At 48.9% G+C, this 18,237-nt stretch overlaps 1 protein-coding gene and 1 pseudogene across 1 annotated transcript in view; both read right to left on the minus strand.

Annotated features, from left to right (window-relative positions):
• Positions 1-18,237, minus strand: part of SUPT7L (SPT7 like, STAGA complex subunit gamma) — a 54,611-nt gene that overhangs the window by 12,173 nt on the left and 24,201 nt on the right. The gene's annotated exons all lie outside the window — the stretch shown is intronic.
• LOC134913251 (U2 spliceosomal RNA) lies at positions 11,394-11,464 on the minus strand (annotated as a pseudogene).

An 18,237-nucleotide genomic window follows, 5' to 3' on the forward strand; every position in this document is an offset into this window, starting at 1 on the left:
AATGACATAGCATGAAAGCCTCGTCCCAGGAACTATTCACACTCAGCAAGGAGCATCTGCAGACATGGATGACATAGCACGAAAGCCTCGTCCCAGGAGATATTCACACTCAGCGAGGAGCATCTGTAGACATGGATAACATAGCACGAAAGCCTCGTCCCAGGAGCGAAGACGTAGCATGAAAGCCTCATCCCAGGAGCTATTCACGCCCAGCAAGGAGCATCTGCAGACGTGGATGACATAGCATGAAAGCCTCGTCCCAGGAGATAATCACACTCAGCAAGGAGCATCTGCAGACGTGGATGACATAGCATAAAAGCCTCGTCCCAGGAGATATTCACACTCAGCAAGGAGCATCTGCAGACGTTGATGACATAGCACGAAAGCCTCGTCCCAGGAGCTATTCATGTTCAGCAAGAAGCATCTGCAGACATGGATAACATAGCAAGAAAGCCTCATCCCAGGAGCTATTCACGCCCAGCAAGGAGCATCTGCAGACGTGGATGACATAGCATAAAAGCCTCATCCCAGGAGCTATTCAGGCCCCGCAAGGAGCATCTGCAGACGTGGATGACATAGCATAAAAGCCTCGTCCCAGGAGATATTCACACTCAGCGAGGAGCATCTGCAGACATGGATGACATAGCAAGAAAGCCTCATCCCAGGAGCTATTCACGCCCAGCAAGGAGCATCTGCAGTTGTGGATGGTGTAGCATGAAAGCCTCGTCCCAGGAGCTATTCACACTCAGCAAGGAGCATCTACAGACGTGGATTACGTAGTATAAAAGCCTCGTCCCAGGAGCTATTCACACTCAGCAAGGAGCATCTGCAGACGGGGATGACATAGCATGAAAGCCTCGTCCCAGGAGCTATTCACACTCAGCAAGGAGCATCTGCAGACGGGGATGACATAGCATGAAAGCCTCGTCCCAGGAGCTATTCACACTCAGCAAGGAGCATCTGCAGACGTGGATGACGTAGCATGAAAGCCTCGTCCCAGGAGCTATTCACACTCAGCAATGAGCATCTACAGACGGGGATGACATAGCATGAAAGCCTCGTCCCAGGAGCTATTCACACTCAGCAAGGAACATCTACAGACGGGGATGACATAGCATGAAAGCCTCGTCCCAGGAGATATTCACACTCAGCAAGGAGCATCTGCAGACGTGGATGACATAGCATGAAAGCCTCTTCCCAAGAGGTATTCACACTCAGCAAGGAGCATCTGCAGACGTGGATGACATAGCACGAAAGCCTCGTCCCAGGAGATATTCACACTCAGCAAGGAGCATCTGCAGACGTGGATGACATAGCATGAAAGCCTCGTCCCAGGAGATATTCACACTCAGCAAGGAGCATCTGCAGACGTGGATGACATAGCATGAAAGCCTCTTCCCAGGAGATAATCACACTCAGCAAGGAGCATCTGCAGACGTGGATGACATAGCATGAAAGCCTCGTCCCAGGAGCTATTCACACTCAGCAAGGAGTATCTGCAGACGGGGATGACATAGCATGAAAGCCTCGTCCCAGGCGCTATTCACACTCAGCAAGGAGTATCTGCAGACGTGGATGACGTAGCATGAAAGCCTCGTCCCAGGAGATATTCACACTCAGCAAGGAGTATCTGCAGACGGGGATGACATAGCATGAAAGCCTCGTCCCAGGAGCTATTCACACTCAGCAAGGAGCATCTGCAGACGTGGATTACATAGCACGAAAGCCTCGTCCCAGGAGATATTCACACTCAGCAAGGAGCATCTGCAGACGTGGATTACATAGCACGAAAGCCTCGTCCCAGGAGCTATTCACACTCCGCAAGGAGTATCTGCAGACGTGGATGACATAGCACGAAAGCCTCGTCCCAGGAGCTATTCACACTCAGCAAGGAGTATCTGCAGACGTGGATGACGTAGCATAAAAGCCTCGTCCCAGGAGATATTCACACTCAGCAAGGAGCATCTGCAGACGTGGATGACATAGCATGAAAGCCTCGTCCCAGGAGCTATTCACACTCAGCAATGAGCATCTGCAGACGTGGATGACATAGCATGAAAGCCTCGTCCCAGGAGCTATTCATCTAGTGACTCAGTAAAGCGTCCAACCCTTGGCTAAGATGTGCCATAATTTAATTACCTTTACATAAATGATCTCTTCCTGTGCTCACGGTAAATAGATCACCAACTTGTCCTCTAAATGGTCCTTTGTGCGAAAGGTTAGTCCGTAAGAGGATGCGGTCACATGACCGGTGGTCGGGAACCCGACGCCGAGATCCCGATCGTGGGCAGTGCCGACACACAGGGACTATTCCCACTCGTGGCTGTCCATGACAATCCGCAAGGAGCGCCGTTGCGCTCGCCTTCCCCTTCCTGGCATTCTGGCGGCCAGGATCCCGGAGTCGGTATGCTGATCTCCGGGATCCCAACCGCCGGTAAAACAATCCCAACCCGTCCGTAAGTATATTTATACATATTAATCAAGTCCCATTTCCTTTACTAACGAGGGCACCAATACTACCACAATTCAATGGCAAGGTCTATCCAACTGTTCATACAACGTTCATTAATCACACTTCTATGTATCCTAGGGTCGTATTAGCAACAGACAATGACGACTAGTATTCCCAAATGCTTCTCCATCTCGTTTTTTCCTGGTCATATTCCATTTCAGGTGTCAGGAGCGGGTGTGGATCATAAGAGCTACGCTAAAGAAGGTCTACAGACATTAGGTCACCCGCAACATCATTAATCATATAGAGGAGAACTAGCAAGAGCCTGAAACCGATCCCCGTGTCACATAATCAATAACTTTATCCGGGCCTGAATACGTTCCGTGTAACATTATCCTTTGTCTTCTTTCCTCTGCTCTCTGCCAGTTCTGTAGCTTTCCCTAGCAATCTATTTTTATGTACAGACTTATGGGGACCAATATCAGAAGCTTCCACTGAATCCAAACACAGCAATTACGCTCCTAGGATCTGATGTGATCTCCATGAAAACACTTTTGTGATATCACGCTGCACAGTTATCAATGTATTTTCTACAGTATAACTGTAATGGACTATTGGTTACTGGTCCTTCAGCGCAAATGGGTAGAAGGGAATCCAGTGTCTAGGTCGACCACTATTGGTCGACATGGTCTCTAGGTCGACAGGTCAAAAGGTCGACATGAGTTTTTCACTATTTTTCTCTTTTTTTGAACCTTTTCATACTTAATGAACCACGTGGACTAGAATTGGGAACGGTAACCTGTGCCGAGCACAGCAGCAGCAGAGTGAGGCACCTTGCCCGAAGCATGGCGAGCAAAGTGAGCCTTGCGAGGGGACGCGGTACACTAATTGGGGTTCCCGGTCACTGTACGAAGAAAACAACACACAAAAACCCATTTAAAACTCGTGTCGGCCTTTTGACCCGTCGACCTAGTTACTATCTACCTTCCATACCACACCCGGGTAGAAGCCATGTGACCCACCTCTGTTTAAGCTCGGCCTCTGTTACACAGGTAACGTTGAGTGACATACATCATATTTTTTATATTCTTTTTCTTTTTTGTTCTACAAAGTAAACGCTCCTTAAATTTTCACTCATTTATTACTCAGTGACCCAATATGCTAAGTTTTATTGTTGTGCTAATTACTTAATAAACATCTCAGGATTCCTCTTGCAGTTTTCAGTCTTCGCAGACATGATTTTATTTTTTCGCAAATGTTGCTACATTGATTGTGTATCAAATGTTGCTACATTGATTGTGTATCAATTTTACTGTCACTGCATTCTATTTTGTTCCATTTAATCACTCTTTACTTCCCAAAGTACAGCAGACGTCACCTTGTGGACAATCCATTGGGGTCCCAGCCTTTAACGCCTGATGTTGCCCCCAGCTGGAGATACCGAGGCCGTGCTTTTATCATCTTTCCCGCAGCAGGATGATCAGTCCAGCACACAACTACAGGCCTGCTGCCACCAACAGAGACTGTGGCCCCAGCCCACCCCACCTTCTCCATCCTCCTGCACACTTAGGGACAGATTCCATTACCTGCGTTGCTTACGGCAGGCAGATAGCCTCGGACTTAAACGCCATGAGCTATTCAATTAAAAGCCCATTTCTACAGTGCGGCTAATGCTTACTGACCAATATTATAGATCCCGTGTTAAGTGCCCAGGGCAATGGGTTAATGTGGGCAAAAAGCCCTTCCTACCGCAGATTCCCTTTGTAAGTGCCGCCTGCGGGATGTAACGGAATTCATCCTCTGCAGAGTGGCTGCTTTATGCTACACTTCTGCATAAGACAATGGGGGGTATTCAATTGTTTTGAAAAGTCAGTTGGGTGTCTGTTTTTTCCTATCTAATAGACAGGAAAAAACAGACACACAACCGACTTTTCAAACAATTGAATTCCCCCCCAGAGACTCCACAATCTTTTGACACAATTCCTAATAACAACAAGAAGCAAGCAAAAAAACAGAGATCGGGATGCATTGTATAACGACACGTATTACAAATATAACTACAAGTTGCAATATTTCCAAAACTTCTGGTATATGTAGTGCCACGGCAGCTGGGCAGCTACACCATTGCGGTCTATCCATTACTGCATAGAGCAGAGTGTGATTTAGTTTGTGCACTGCGGGTGTTTGCCTCTTCCTTATCAGCCAACACGGTGGCGTTATGCTAAATGTTTTACGGCAGCCTGAAGTGAGAGCTGGCGCCGGGGAAATGTGAGCGGGGAGATAAGCAGCCGCAGCAGGTATCACATGTAAAGATCTATACATCCGCAATATCAATAAACACATTTACATTCAAATGCTCTATAGATGAAAGGCGGTGTTAGGAAAATAAGAATTTACTTACCGATAATTCTATTTCTCGTAGTCCGTAGTGGATGCTGGGGACTCCGTCAGGACCATGGGGTTTAGCGGCTCCGCAGGAGACAGGGCACAATAATAAAAGCTTTAGGATCAGGTGGTGTGCACTGGCTCCTCCCCCTATGACCCTCCTCCAAGCCTCAGTTAGGATACTGTGCCCGGACGAGCGTGCATAATAAGGAAGGATATTGAATCCCGGGTAAGACTCATACCAGCCACACCAATCACACCGTACAACCTGTGATCTGAACCCAGTTAACAGTATGATAACAACGAAGGAGCCTCTGAAAAGATGGCTCACAACAAGAATAACCCGATTTTTGTAACAATAACTATGTACAAGTATTGCAGACAATCCGCACTTGGGATGGGCGCCCAGCATCCACTACGGACTACGAGAAATAGAATTATCGGTAAGTAAATTCTTATTTTCTCTAACGTCCTAAGTGGATGCTGGGGACTCCGTCAGGACCATGGGGATTATACCAAAGCTCCCAAACGGGCGGGAGAGTGCGGATGACTCTGCAGCACCGAATGAGAGAACTCCAGGTCCTCCTCAGTCAGGGTGTGCCCCTGACCAAGTAGCAGCTCGGCAAAGTTGTAAAGCCGAGACCCCTCGGGCAGCCGCCCAAGATGAGCCCACTTCCTTGTGGAATGGGCTTTTACTGATTTTGGCTGTGGCAAGCCTGCCACAGAATGTGCAAGCTGAATTGTACTACAAATCCAGCGAGCAATCGTCTGCTTAGAAGCAGGAACACCCATCTTGTTGGGTGCATACAGGCTAAACAGCGAGTCAGATTTTCTGACTCCAGTCGTCCTGGAAACATATATTTTCAGGGCCCTGACAACGTCAAGTAACTTGGAGTCCTCCAAGTCCCTAGTAACCGCAGGTACCACAATAGGTTGGTTCATGTGAAAAACAGAAAACACCTTAAGGAGAAATTGAGGACGAGTCCTCAATTCTGCCCTGTCAGAATAAAAAATTAAGTAAGGGCTTTTATATGATAAAGCCGCCCATTCTGACACACGCCTGGCTGAAGCCAGGGCTAATAGAATCTTCACCTTCCATGTGAAATATTTTAATTCCACAGTGGTGAGTGGATCCAACCAATGTGACTTTAGGAAACTCAAAACAACATTGAGATCCCAAGGTGCCACTGGGGGCACAAAAGGAGGCTGTATATGCAGTACCCCTTTTACAAACGTCTGAACTTCAGGCACTGAAGCCAGTTCTTTCTGGAAGAAATTCGACAGGGTCGAAATTTGAACCTTAATGGACCCTAATTTTAGGCCCATAGACAGTCCTGTTTTCAGGAAATGTAGGAAACGACCCAGTTGGAATTCCTCTGTAGGGACCTTCTTGGCCTCACACCACGCAACATATTTTCGCCCAATGCGGTGAAAATGTTTTGCGATTACATCCTTCCTGGCTTCGACCAAGGTAGGGATGACTTCATCTGGAATGCCCCTTCAGGATCCGGCGTTCAACTGCCATGCCGTCAAACGCAGCCGCGGTAAGTCTTGGAACAGACAAGGCCCCTGCTGGAGCAGGTCCTCTCTTAAAGGTAGAGGCCACGGTTCTTCCGTGAGCATCTCTTGAAGTTCCGGGTACCAAGTCCTTCTTGACCCATCCGGAACCACGAGTATCGTTCTTACTCATCTCCTTCTTATGATTCTCAGTACTTTTGGTATGAGATGCATAGGAGGGAACACATACCCTGACTGGTACACCCACAGTGTTACCAGAGCGTCCACCGCTATTGCCTGAGGGTCCCTTGACCTGGCGCAATATCTGTCTAGTTTTTTGTTCAGGCGGGACGCCATCATGTCCACCTTTGGTTTTTCCCAACGGTTTACAATCATGTGGAAGACTTCCCGCTGAAGTCCCCACTCTCCCGGGTGGAGGTTATGCCTGCTGAGGAAGTCTGCTTCCCAGTTTTCCACTCCCGGAATTAACACTGCTGAGAGTGTTATCACATGATTTTTCGCCCAGCGAAGAATCCTTGCAGTTTCTGCCATTTCCCTCCTGCTTCATGTGCCGCCCTGTCTGTTTACGTGGGCGACTGCCGTGATGTTGTCCCACTGGATCAATACCGGCTGACCTTGAAGCAGAGGTCTTGCTAAGTTTAGAGCCTTGTAAATTTCCCTTAGCTCCAGTATATTTATGTGGAAATTTTTTCCTTGTGTGACTGCTCCCCAGCCACTCAGGCTGGCATCCGTGGTCACCAGGACCCAGTCCTGAATGTCGAATCTGCGGCCCTTTCATAGATGAGCACTCTGCAGCCACCGCAGAAGAAAACACCCTTGTCCTTGGAGACAGGGTTATCCGCTGATGCATCTGAAGATGCGATCCGGACCATTTTCCCAGCAGATTCCACTGAAAGGTTCTTGCGTGAAATCTACCGAATGGGATCGCTTTGTAAGAAACCACCATTTTTCACAGGACCCTTGTGCAATGATGCACTGATACTTTTCCTGGTTTTAGGAGGTTCCTGACTAGCTCGGATAACTCCCTGGCCTTCTTCTCCGGGAGAAAACATCCTTTTCTGGACTGTGTCCAGAATCATTCCTAGGAACATTAGACGTGTCGTCGGAAAAGCTGCGATTTTGGAATATTTAGAAACCACTCGTGCTGTCGTAGAACTACTTGAGATAGTGCTACTCCGACCGCCAACTGTTCTCTGGACCTTGCCCTTATCAGGAAAGCGTCCATATTTCTTTTAGGAAGAATCATCATTTCGGCCATTACCATGGTAAAGACCCGGGGTGCCGTGGACAATCCAAACGGCAGCGTCTGAACTGATAGTGACAGTTCTGTACCACGAACCTGAGATACCCTTGGTGAGAAGGGCAAAATAATGACATGTAGGTAAGCGTCCCTGATATCCAGTGACACCATATCGTCCTGGTTCGCTATCACTGCTCTGAGTGACTCCATCTTGATTTGAACCCTTGTATGTAATTGTTCAAATCTTTTAAATCTCACCGAGCCGTTTGGCTTCAGTACCACAATATAGTGTGGAATAATACCCCTTCCCTTGTTGTAGGAGGGGTACTTTGATTATCACCTGCTGGGAATACAGCCTGTGAATTTTTTCCCAATACTGCCTCCCTGTCGGAGGGAGACGTTGGTAAAGCAGACTTCAGGAACTTGTGAGGGGAAGACGTCTCGAATTTCCAATGTACACCTGGGATACTACGTGTAGGATCCAGGAGTCCACTTGCGAGTGAGCCCACTGCGTGCTGAAACTCTAGAGATGACCCCCCACCGCACCTGAGTCCGCTTGTATGGCCCCAGCGTCATGCTGCGGACTTGGCAGAAGCTGTGGAGGACTTCTGTTCCTGGGAATGGGCTGCCTGCTGCAGTCTTCTTCCCTTTCCTCTAACCCTGGGCAGATATGACTGGCCTTTTGCCCGCCTGCCTTTATGGGTACGAAAGGACTGAGACTGAAAAGACTGTGTCCTTTTCTGCTGAGATGTGACTTGGGGTAACAAAAGTGGATTTTCCAGCTGTTGCCATGGCCACCAGGTCCGATGGACCGCCCCTTTATACGGCAATACTTCTATGTGCCGTCTGGAATCTGCATCACCTGACCACTGTCGTGTCTATAAACATCGTCTGGCAGATATGGACATCACATCTACTCTTGATGCCAGAATGCAAATATCCCTCTGCGCATCTCGCATATATAGAAATGCATCCTTAAAATGCTCTATAGTCAATAAAATATTGTTCCTGTCAAGGGTATCAATATTTTCAGTCAGGAAATCCGACCAAGCCCCCCCAGCGCTGCACATCCAGGCTGAGGCGATTGCTGGTCGTAGTATAACACCAGTATGTGTGTATATACTTTTTAGGATATTTTTCAGCTTCCTATCAGCTGGCTCCTTGAGGGCGGCCGTATCTGGAGACGGTAACGCCACTTGTTTTTATAAGCGTGTGAGCGCCTTATCCACCCTAAGGTGTGTTTCCCAACTCGCCCTCACTTCTGGCGGGAAAGGGTATACCTCCAATAATTTTCTATCTGAGGAAACCCACGTATCATCACACACTTTAATTTATCTGATTCAGGAAAAACTACAAGTAGATTATTCCCACCCTACATAATACCCTTATTTGTGGTACTTGTAGTATCAGAAATATGTAACACCTCCTTCATTGCCCTTAACATGTAACGTGTGGCCCTAAAGGAAAATACGTTTGTTTCTTCACCGTCGACACTGAAGTCAGTGTCCGTGTCTGTGTCTGTGTCGACCAACTGAGGTAAATGGGCGTTTTTACAAGCCCCTGACGGTGTCTGAGACGCCTGGACAGGTACTAATTTGTTTGCCGGCCGTCTCATGTCGTCAACCGACCTTGCATCGTGTTGACATTATCACGTAATTCCTAAATAAGCCATCCATTCCGGTGTCGACTCCCTAGAGAGTGACATCACCAATACAGGCAATTTGCTCCGCCTCCTCACCAACATCGTCCTCCTACATGTCGACACACACGTACCGACACACAGCACACACACAGGGAATGCTCTGATAGAGGACAGGACCCCAGGAGACAGAGGGAGAGTTTGCCAGCACACACCAAAAACGCTATAATTATACAGGGACAACCCCTTATACAAGTGTTTTCCCTTATAGCATTTTCACATATGTAATCATATCGCCAAATAAGTGCCCCCCCTCTCTGTTTTAACCCTGTTTCTGTAGTGCAGTGCAGGGGAGAGCCTGGGAGCCTTCCTCACAGCAGAGCTGAGCAGGAAAATGGCGCCGTGTGCTGAGGAGAATAGGCCCCGCCCCCTAAAACGGCGGGCTCTTCTCCCGGAGTTTGTGAGATCTGGCAGGGGTTAAATACATCCATATAGCCTCAAGGGCTATATGTGATGTATTTTAGCCATAAAAAAGGTATAATACATTGCTGCCCAGGGCGCCCCCCCCAGCGCCCTGCACCCTCAGTGACCGCTGGTATGAAGTGTGCTGACAACAATGGCGCACAGCTGCAGTGCTGTGCGCTACCTTATGAAGACTGAAAGTCTTCTGCCGCCTGTTTCTGGACCTCTGGACCTCTTCAACTTCGGCATCTGCAAGGGGGGTCGGCGGCACGGCTCCGGGACGAACCCCAGGGTGAGACCTGTGTTCCGACTCCCTCTGGAGCTAATGGTGTCCAGTAGCCTAAGAAGCAAATCCATCCTGCACGCAGGTGAGTTTACTTCTCTCCCCTAAGTCCCTCGTAGCAGTGAGCCTGTTGCCAGCAGGACTCACTGAAAATAAAAAACCTAACTTAAACTTTTATTCTAAGCAGCTCAGGAGAGCCACCTAGATTGCACCCTTCTCGGCCGGGCACAAGAATCTAACTGAGGCTTGGAGGAGGGTCATAGGGGGAGGAGCCAGTGCACACCACCTGATCCTAAAGCTTTTATTATTGTGCCCTGTCTCCTGCGGAGCCGCTAAACCCCATGGTCCCGACGGAGTCCCCAGCATCCACTTAGGACGTTAGAGAAAGTAGCGTTAATGCTGTGTTCAAAACGAAGTTGCATTTGTTTATTTTGGGGAAAGATTCCTTTTAAAGCACTAGTACTTGCAATAACATTTCCCGGACTGTATCACTGAGCTGAATAATATACTTGAAATAAATGAGGCACTTACACTTGGCTAAGTGTGTCCCTCATGCCGTCTACTCTTCTCTGCGGCAGGCTGCACGGTTATGGTAGAGATTATCTTCACCTCAACGTGCAGTGAGTAAGTGACAGTTTGGCAAACTTGCAAAGATGCAATGCAAGGATTGTTATTTTTTGTTTATTTTTTATTTTTTTTCTTGAAGCCCTAAGTGCATGGCTTCATCACCCAGGGAACAGTGCAAAAACCGTGCTGGGGCGAGAAGAGCCCCTGTTACTCACCACTCCCTCAGAGCCAAAAGGCCTACTGAGAAAAATAGGGTCTTCAGGTCCCCTAGGGCCGGAGCTCAGAGGGACCCCTTGAATCCCCAACCCCCGGAGCCAAAAGGCCCCTTATGGGGCAAGGGTCTTCAGCCTTCCCTCCACCTCATGGCTCGGGTTGCCCCTTTCTCCCCAAGGATTGGCCGAAGTTTCCCTCTAGGGAACGAAATCTTCAGCTCTCACCAGAGGGAGAGAGCCTCAGAAAGTAGGTGAGGAGGTCCAAAAGGGTCATACCAAAAACCCCACAAAAACGTGTCACACGCGAAAAACAAAAAGAAAGGTGAAGTGTAGGAGCAAAAAAAAGTGCAAACGTGAAAAGTTGTAAAAAATAAATAGGCCCCAGCCAGAAAGACAGGGCAAGTAAAAAAAATGATTCTTGCCCTAACCAAAAGGCCAGGACAAAAGAAAGAAAAAAGTGCTTCCTGAAAGGTGAAGTGCTCAGTGCAAAGTGCCTCACTAGTGCATGGGTGTGGTCCAATCACCAGTGCATTTTCAGGCACCCCTGGCTCAGGAGGCACCAGGGGCACACAGCTCCTCGGGCATCAGGCTGCCCCGGTCCTCCCACCAGATCAAGCTTTTCTGCATTCTCTACCAGGGGTTTGCCAGGCCCCCACCATAAGAACAGATACTACACTTGATCTTAGCCAAAAGGCTGAGAAGCAAGGATTGATCCATTTGCATTCGCTCTTTCCGGGAATCGAACCTGGGACCAAGAACATGGCGCGCGGTACACCTTACCGCTAGGCCACGACGCCTAGGATAGATAATGTACTGGAAAGCATTACCTTCCCAATGGAGCCTGCTGAAGCATCACCTCATGCTAGTCCTACACTAGCCTACTCTCCTGTAATGTATGGGAGACTCCTGGATTTCGAGGAGCTCTCCTAGGGGAGTAGATGACTTTCCTGTATCCCATCCACTTTTACAAGTCACAGATAATTGTCAATCGTGACACCACCTCCTGCTGCAAACAGATGTATATTGTGGTGTTTTCCATAAGGGAGTGTAGTTGTGATGATGTCACTCACAAAAACAAGCAACACTCACCCTTGCAGTTAGCACTGGGACCTACAGGTGGATAGGATATATCCACCTATATGTGATTGCATAATGGTGGTCATTCCAAGTTGTTCGCTCACTAGCAGTTTTTTGCAGCCGTACAAACGCTATGCCGCCTCCCACTGGGAGTGTATTTTAGCTTAGCAGAAGTGCGAACGAAAGGATCGCAGAGCGGCGGCAAAGTTTTTTTGTGCAGTTTTAGAGTAGCTCAATACCTACTCAGCGCTTGCGAACACTTCAGACTGTTCAGTTCCTGTTTGGACGTCACGAACACGCCCTGCGTTCGCCCAGCCACGCCTGCGTTTTTCCTGGCACGCCTGCGTTTTTTCGAACACTCCCTGAAAACGGTCAGTTGACACCCAGAAACGCCCTCTTCCTGTCAATCACTCTGCGGCCACCAGTGCGACTGAAAAGCTTCGCTAGACCCTGTGTGAAACTACATCGTTCGTTGCAATAGTACAACGCGCGTGCGCATTGCGCCGCATACGAAGAAGTGCCATTTTTGCCTAATCGCTGCACAGCAAACGAATGCAGCTAGCGATCAACTCGAAATGACCCCCAATAAGTGTTAAAAAATCTAAAATAAAAACGTTGAATGTAATTGTCTTTCCCAGTTTTCACGCTTACTTGAATACGGTTATTAAGCCATCTATCAATGTATAGTTGCTTTTAATGTTGCAATAACTGAACACAAAAAGCAAAGTTTGGGAAAGCAATAATGCTTGTCGGGAGACTCAAAATGCCAAACTGGTCGGTCAAGCTTAAAAAAAAAATTAAAAAAAAATTATATAAATATATATATATATATATATATATATATATATATAGAAACAGAAAAAAGGAAGGCGCAAATATGAGCAGAGTATGAAATCTTTACTGATAAAAGAGTAAAAGCTCACGTACATCGAAGTAAAATAATACCAGCTCCCGTCTCCAAAACCCCACAAGAAACGTCTCCGGATCGCACCCAGCAGTGCTTCAGACAGGGGAACTTTAGCGGTTCACATTCAGCTGTGCTTCCATCCAAGCACTCAGTCACAGTGCATGCGGCTGCTCGTTCAGTACTTGGTATAACGTGGGTGCGATCCGGAGACGTTTCTTGTGGGGTTTTGGAGACGGGAGCTGGTATTATTTTACTTCGATGTACGTGAGCTTTTACTCTTTTATCAGTAAAGATTTCATACTCTGCTCATATTTGCGCCTTCCTTTTCTCTGACGTCCTAAGTGGATGCTGGGACTCCGTAAGGACCATGGGGAATAGCGGCTCCGCAGGAGACTGGGCACAACTAAAGAAAGCTTTAGGACTACCTGGTGTGCACTGGCTCCTCCCACTATGACCCTCCTCCAGACCTCAGTTAGAATCTTGTGCCCGGCTGAGCTGGATGCACACTAGGGGCTCTCCTGAGCTCCTAGAAAGAAAGTATATTTTAGGTTTTTTATTTTACAGTGAGATCTGCTGGCAACAGACTCACTGCAGCGAGGGACTAAGGGGAGAAGAAGCGAACCTACCTAACTGGTGGTAGCTTGGGCTTCTTAGGCTACTGGACACCATTAGCTCCAGAGGGATCGACCACAGGACCCGACCTCGATGTTCGGTCCTGGAGCCGCGCCGCCGGCCCCCTTACAGAGCCAGAAGCATGAAGTGTTCCGGAAAATCGGCGGCAGAAGACTTCTGTCTTCAACAAGGTAGCGCACAGCACTGCAGCTGTGCGCCATTGCTCCTCATGCACACCTCACACTCCGGTCACTGATGGGTGCAGGGCGCTGGGGGGGGGGGGGGGGGGGGGGCGCCCTGAGGGCAATATAATACACCTTGGCTGGCAAATCTACACCGTATATAGTCAGGAAGGCTATATAGGTGTAAAAATACCCCTGCCAGAATTCCAGAAAAAGCGGGAGAAGTCCGCCGGAAAAGGGGCGGGGCTATCTCCCTCAGCACACTGGCGCCATTTTTTCTTCACAGTGCAGCTGGAAGACAGCTCCCCAGGCTCTCCCCTGTAGTTTTCAGGCTCAAAGGGTTAAAAAGAGAGGGGGGGGCACTAAATTTAGGCGCAATATGTGTATACAAGCAGCTATTGGGGGAAAAATCACTCAGTTATAGTGTTAATCCCTGCATTATATAGCGCTCTGGTGTGTGCTGGCATACTCTCTCTCTGTCTCCCCAAAGGACTTTGTGGGGTCCTGTCCTCGGTCAGAGCATTCCCTGTGTGTGTGCGGTGTGTCGGTACGGCTGTGTCGACATGTTGGATGAGGAAGGTTACGTGGAGGCGGAGCAGAGGCCGATAAATGGGATGTCGCCCCCTGTGGGGCCGACACCAGAGTGGATGGATAGGTGGAAGGTATTAACCGACAATGTCAACTCCTTACATAAAAGGCTGGATGACGTAACAGCTGTGGGACAGCCGGCTTCTCAGCCCGCGCCTGCCCAGGCGTCTCAAAGGCCATCAGGGGCTCAAAAAAACGCCCGTTACCTCAGATGGCAGACACAGATGTCGACACGGAGTCTGACTCCAGTGTCGACGAGGTTGAAACATATACACAATCCACTAGGAACATCCGTTGCATGATCTCGGCAATGAAAAATGTGTTACACATTTCTGACATGAACCCAAGTACCACATAAAAGGGTTTTATGTTTGGGGAGAAAAAGCAGCCAGTGTTTTGTTCCCCCATCAGATGAGTGAATGAAGTGTGTAAAGAGCGTGGGTTCCCCCGATAAGAAACTGGTAATTTCTAAAAAGTTACTGCTGGCGTACCCTTTCCCGCCAGAGGATAGGTCACGTTGGGAGATATCCCCTAGGGGGGATAAGGCGCTCACACGTTTGTCAAAAAAGGTGGCACTGCCGTCTTGGGATACGGCCACTTTGAAGGAGCCTGCTGATAAAAAGCAGAAGGCTATCCTGAAGTACTCAGGTACTATACTGAGACCTGCAATTGCCTCAGCATAAATAGTGCTGCTGCAGCGTGGTCTAATACCCTGTCAGATAATATTAATACCCTAGACAGGGATATTATTTTGCTAACATAGAGCATATTAAAGACGTCGTCTTATATATGAGGGATGCACAGAGGGATATTGCCGGCTGGCATCCAGAATTAATGCAATGTCCATTCTGCCAGGAGGGTATTAGAGACCCGGCAGTGGACAGGTGATGCTGCCTTTAAAAGGCACATGTAGATTCAGCCTTATAAGGGTGAGGAATTGTTTGGGGATGGTCTCTGGGACCTCGTATCCACAGCAACAGCTGGGAAGAAAAATTTTTACCTCAGGTTTCCTCACAGCCTAAGAAAGCACCGTATTTTCAGGTACAGTCCTTTCGGCTTCAGAAAAGCAAGCGGGTCAAAGGCGCTTCCTTTCTGCACAGAGACAAGGGAAGAAGGAAAAAGCTGCACCAGACAGCCAGTTCCCAGGATCAAAAATCTTCCCCCGCTTCCTCTGAGTCCACCGCATGACGCTGGGGCTCCACAGGTGGAGACAGGTGCGGTGGGGGCGCGTCTCGGGAACTTCAGGGACCAGTGGGCTTGCCCACAGGTGGATCCCTAGGTTCTGCAAGTAGTATCACAGGGATACAAGCTGGAGTACGAGGCGACTCCCCCTCGCCGTTACCTCACATCAGCCTTGCCTGCTGCCCTCGGAGAAAGGGAGGTAGTACTGGCGGCAATTCACAAGCTGTACTTCCAGCAGGTGAAATCAAGGTACCCCTCCTTCAACAAGGCCGGGGTTACTATTCCAAAATGTTTGTGGTACCGAAACCAGACGGTTCGGTGAGACCCATTCTAAAATTGAAATCCTTGAACACTTATATACGAAGGTTCAAGTTCAAAATGGAATCGCTCAGGGCGATTATTGCAAGCCTGGAGAATTTCATGGTATCACTGGACATCAAGGATGCTTACCTGCATGTCCCTATTTACCCTCCTCACCAGGAGTACCTCAAAATTGTGGTACAGGATTGTCATTACCAATTCCAGACGTTGCCGTTGGTCTGTCCCCGGCACCGAGGGTATTTACCAAGGTAATGGCCGAAATAATTATCCCGTACATGGACAATCTCCTTATAAAGGCAAGGTCCAGGGAGCAGTTGTTCGTCGGAGTAGCACTATCTCGGGAAGTGCTACAACAGCACGGCTGGATTCTGAATATTCCAAAGTCGCAGCTGGTTCCTACGACGCGTCTACTGTTCCTGGGTATGGTTCTGGACACAGAACAGGATAAAAAGGGTTTCTCCCGGAGGAGAAGTCCAAGGAGTTGTCGTCTCTAGACAGAGACCTCCTAATACAAATACAGGTGTCGGTGCATCAATGCACGCGAGCCCTGGGAAAGATGGTAGCTTCTTACGAAGAAATTCCATTCGCCAGGTCCCATGCAAGGATCTTCCAGTGGGATCTGTTGGACAAGTGGTCCGGGTCGCATCTTCAGATGCATCGGCGGATAACCCTGTCTCCAAGGGTCAGGGTGTCGCTGTTGTGGTGGCTGCAGAGTGCTCATCTTCTAGAGGGCCGCAGATTCGGCATACAGGACTGGGTCCTGGTGACCACAGATGCCAGCCTTCGAGGCTGGGGGGCAGTCACACAGGGAAGAAACTTCCAAGGACTATGGACAAGTCAGGAGACTTCCCTACACAAAAATATTCTGGAACTAAGGGCCATCTACAATGCCCTAAGTCAGGCTAGACCCCTGCTTCAACACCGGCCGGTGCTGATCCAGTCAGACAACATCACGGCGGTCGCTCATGTAAACCGACAGGGCGGCACAAGAAGCAGGATGGCGATAGCAGAAGCCACAAGGATTCTCCGATGGGCGGAAAATCATGTGTTAGCACTGTCAGCAGTGTTCATTCCCGGAGTGGACAACTGGGAAGCAGACTTTCTCAGCAGACACGACCTCCACCCGGGAGAGTGGGGACTTCATCCAGAAGTCTTCCAAATGATTGTACACCGCTGGGAAAGGCCACAGGTGGACATGATGGCGTCCCGCCTCAACAAAGAGCTAAAAAGATATTGCGCCAGGTCAAGGGACCCTCAGGCGATAGCTGTGGACGCTCTGGTAACACCGTGGGTGTACCAGTCGGTGTATGTGTTACCTTCTCTGCCTCTCATACCCAGGGTAATGAGGATAATAAGAAGGAGAGGAGTAAGAACTATACTCATTGTTCCGGATTGGCCAAGAAGAGCTTGGTACCCAGAACTCCAAGAAATGATCTCAGAGGACCCATGGCCTCTGCCGCTCAGACAGGACCTGCTGCAGCAGGGTCCCTGTCTGTTTCATGACTTACCGCGGCTGCGTTTGACGGCATGGCGGTTGAACGCCGGATCCTGAAGGAAAAGGGCATTCTGGAGGAAGTTATCCCTACGCTAATTAAAGCTAGGAAAGAAGTGAACGCAAACCATTATCACCGCATATGGCAGAAATATGTTGCGTGCTGTGAGGCCAGGAAGGCCCCAACGGAGGAATTTCAGCTAGGTCGATTTCTGCTCTTCCTACAGTCAGGGGTGACTATGGGCCTAAAATTGGGTTCCATTAAGGTCCAGATTTCGGCTCTATCGATTTTCTTCCAAAATAGAACTGACTTCACTGCCTGAAGTTCAGACTTTTGTTAAGGGAGTGCTGCATAGTCAGCCCCCGTTTGTGCCTCCAGTGGCACCGTGGGATCTCAACGTGGTGTTGGATTTCCTGAAGTCGCATTGGGTTAAGCCACTTAAATCCGTGGAGCTAAAATACCTCACGTGGACAGTGGTCATGCTGTTGGCCTTGGCGTCGGCCAGGCATGTATCAGCATTAGCGGCTTTATCATGCAAAAGCCCTGATCTAATTTTTTTATATGGATAGGGCGGAATTGAGGACTCGTTCCCAATTCCTTCCTAAGGTGGTATCAGTTTTTCATGCAAACCAACCTATTGTGGTACCTGCGGCTACTTGGGACTTGGAGGATTCCAAGTTACTGGACGTAGTCAGGGCCCTGAAAAATATATGTTTCCAGGACGGCTGGAGTCAGGAAAACTGACTCGCTATTTATCCTGTATGCACCCGACAAGCTGGGTGCTCCTGCTTCTAAGCAGACTATTGCTCGCTGGATCTGTAGCACGATTCAACTTGCACATTCTGCGGCTGGACTGACGCACCCTAAATCTGTAAAAGCCATTCCACGAGGAAAGGGGCTCTTCTTGGGCGGCTGCCCGAGGGGTCTCGGCTTTACAAATTTGCCGAGCTGTTACTTGGTCGGGTTCAAACACTTTTGCAAGAGTCTACAAGTTTGATACCCTGGCTGAGGAGGACCTAGAGTTTGCTCATTCGGTGCTGCAGAGTCATCCGCACTCTCCCGCCCGTTTGGGAGCTTTGGTATAATCCCCATGGTCCTTACGGAGTCCCCGGCATCC

This window comes from Pseudophryne corroboree, chromosome 4 (assembly GCF_028390025.1).
Source record: "Pseudophryne corroboree isolate aPseCor3 chromosome 4, aPseCor3.hap2, whole genome shotgun sequence".
Classification (NCBI taxonomy): domain Eukaryota; kingdom Metazoa; phylum Chordata; class Amphibia; order Anura; family Myobatrachidae; genus Pseudophryne; species Pseudophryne corroboree.